Source organism: Petaurus breviceps, unplaced genomic scaffold (assembly GCF_028583685.1).
Source record: "Petaurus breviceps papuanus isolate PSGF00001 unplaced genomic scaffold, PetGlider_PUasm1.0 171, whole genome shotgun sequence".
Classification (NCBI taxonomy): Eukaryota; Metazoa; Chordata; class Mammalia; order Diprotodontia; family Petauridae; genus Petaurus; species Petaurus breviceps.
Window position 1 is genome coordinate 16418017 of NW_027185754.1, and position 3300 is coordinate 16421316.

Genomic DNA, 3300 nt, shown 5'->3' on the forward strand with positions numbered 1-3300 from the left:
TTCTATTACCAAAAGAGTAAAAATGGCAATGTTTCCATTAGCTGAAAGGATAATAGCTATTTTTTTTAAGTTAAAGGGTTCATTAAAGAGTCGTGTTTGGGGTTTGTGTGTCTTCATTTTTATGATTACTTCCTATAATGCAAAGTGTATTCTTTTGGTTCTAAATTGTCAACAGAATAAAATGCTTCCACAATAGTCCAATAAAAAAGAGTCATTCAGATGAATTTGAAAAAACAAAATTTGGGGAACAGGAAATAACATATTCTTTTTTCTAGGTAGCTTAAAAATCTCTAGTAACAACAGTTTTTAATATTAAATTTCTTTGATTTAGTCTTGCTGTTCCAATCAGCATTCTGCTCTCTATACTACACAATTTTATTTCATTAATACTTTTTCACTCAAAATGGGGCTCCTGCGGAAGCCATCCATCCAGAATTATAAAGCTTTCCTTTCATTGTTTGTATTTTTTTCACCAACTTTACAGAAGAGCAAGGAATCAGAAAGCTGTTTGATGCAGTGAAATCCAGAGATGGGGAAATTCCTAACCAAAAGTCAGAACTCTTCCAATACTAACTGAGGTGTTAAAGGAGCCTCCCTTCTTTTTTCACTAGAACCAGCAACCCCAAGATTATGCAGTCAATTTTCAAATAGTGCAAAACAGTCCAGCCCTGACAGAGAGCAAAGACAGTGCCCTGGTCACAATGAGAAGAGCCTATCTTCCTGTTTTGTTCTAGCAAAAAAGAAAATAGAATGAAGATGCTGGGAAGATTTAGGTCCTTGTCATAGTCAACCTCTCCAACTTACATGTAAGACTTCAGTTAATTATAGAATTCCTGCTGCCTAAAACTTAAAGATACATCACTGATATTTTTGCTAAATGTTGACTCCAGCGAATTGCTCTCTAAGATCTGGCATATTGATTTCTTGTTGTGAAGTGAGCTGTTCAAGCCCCATTTAAGATTTTCATCTTGCATGTAGCCCTGAGCACATCATAGCACCATAAATTAGTTAAATTGCACATTTATCACAAATGTTATTTTAAGATACTGCGTAAATGTGATGGCTGGAAGATATACAGTAGACTGCAACAAGCCCCTTCTTGGGTGGGGTTAGGTCAGGGTCACCTTTATACACCTGTGATTTAAAGCTGCCAGTCCCCCATCTCACCCTTTTCCCCCTCCCTAAAATCTCCCTCCCCCAGGCCATTCAAAGACCCTTAGATGTTTTGTTCTTCTCCTCCCTTTGTATTTTCTATTTACAGCCAAGAGAGGGAAATGAGTACAAAAGAAAATTAGAAACTTAACCATGGAAGATCTGAAATTGCATTTTGTCTCCAATTATAATAGCCAGGGAAAATGCATACTCATTCATTTATGGTGGGTGAAAGGCCTATTGGTGCTGGTGGACGTGAAGAAGGAATGAGGTTGAATGAGAGCAGTCCTTCCAAGGGCTTGTATTGAATAAACACACCTGTATTTCAGAATGGAGAAATAAACTCAAGGGCAGGCAGGCTGGGCATTGAGGACTCACATTCCAGTAGGCAGGGTCTGCATTAATCACTGTGGATCCTCAGTTGCCACATTTTTCTGAACATAAAATGAATTTTTGGAAACAATAATAAATCCAGTGGCCACCTTCCTTTCCAACCTTAGCTGTTTTGGGGGTTACTGTTTGGCTCTGTTGGATGGGGCTGGTGGATCTGGTCTTCTCTTTGCCACTATGCCAAGTCTGAACAATTAATAAAACAATTCTGGGGGAAGGGAGGAAAATGGGGGAAAGTGTCAGATTTTCTCCCAAACGGTAGAGAGGGGAGGGACAGCAATCATTTGCATGAATCCCCACCTCTTTATAAGCCAAATGGGCCCTCTTTATGATGTAAGTGTTGTCAGCTTAATCTGTTATACTCAGGACTTTGGATTTTAATAAACCGATGCTATATTTAACCTGCGAAAAATTCAAGAGTGGAAATCTGGGCTCCTGGAACTACAAAGCCCAAAGGCACTGGTAGAGAATGTCACTGGTACCCACATGGTCAAGTACCATCCAGGGGGACCCTGGCCGATAGGATCCCCCCCGGGTGACTCTGATCAGGACTATGTGAAGTTGTTTTTCCATCTCCTTCTTTTGATTCACCCATGCCCCTCCTCTTTTTTTTTTGGTCTGGAAGACCTAATCTGATTCCTCAATGGGTTAAGGTAAGCACAACAGACTGAGGTCCTCAACACAAGAAACTCCCTTTCAAAATTACCATTCCATAGTTCAGAGAAGTGGAAAAAATCCAACTTTACTAGCAAGACTAGAGAAAAATCAGTACTACCCATTCAGTTTGATAAAAATCAGTGTTGAAATTGACTGAAGTTCTTTTGTAAATCCCAGAGAGATGGATTACTAAACTAAAGCTGGAAAAAAATTTTGCACTCAATTTAACAAAAGTGGGGGAGAGGGGGAAAAGGGGAGATAGGCATATTATTAAACATATTTGTAAGGGATCCATTTAATTTTTAATAAATAAAGGGGTTTTTTACACTCAAGTTAATAAATTATATGACTGGAATAAATTTCTCATTTTATATAATATCAGGTTACATGGAATAAAAGCATTTCAAGTCTATAATTCTAGCTAACCTGGAAATAAAAGTACTTTATAGTAATAAGAATGTTTTACAAATTTAAATTTAGGTGTCCAGTGTTTTCTTGGCATGAGTTCCTGGAGCTAACAAAAAGCTTGTCATATTCATATACATTCTCTGCGTTTTTCTTTTGCTTATGGATTCATGTTCCTGTCCTCTTGCTACTAATTGTTGATTCGGTATAGTGGAGGCAGGGGCTGTGAAGGGTCCAAGTTTCCTGTACTTGGAACTGCTATGCTCTCCCTTCTTCCTAACACAAAATTCCTGACCCAGAAGGAAGAACTGGATGCCTGCAGAACACTCCCTGTACCCTTGTTGGTGTCCTTCCTCTTCAGCACCCTCAACAGCTCTCCTCCCTTTAGTCTGTGCTTTCAAGAGGGACTCTTCGGTATCAGCATATGATTGGGTCCATTTACAGCTTTAAGGAAACTATTTGCTCAGCTACATGTGGCTTTGTAAAGCCCACCCCCTCCCAAACCTTCTCCTTTCAGACTAAATCTCACCTGATGTGAAAAGGGGCACCAGAACATTCATTTATCGTTTTCTTTTTCTCTTTCTTTCTTTCCTTCTCTCTCTCTCCTCTTTCCTTCTCTCTCCTCTCTCTCTCTTTCTCTCTCTCTCTCTCTTTCTTTCTTTCTTTCTTTCTTTCTTTCTTTCTTTCTTTCTTTCT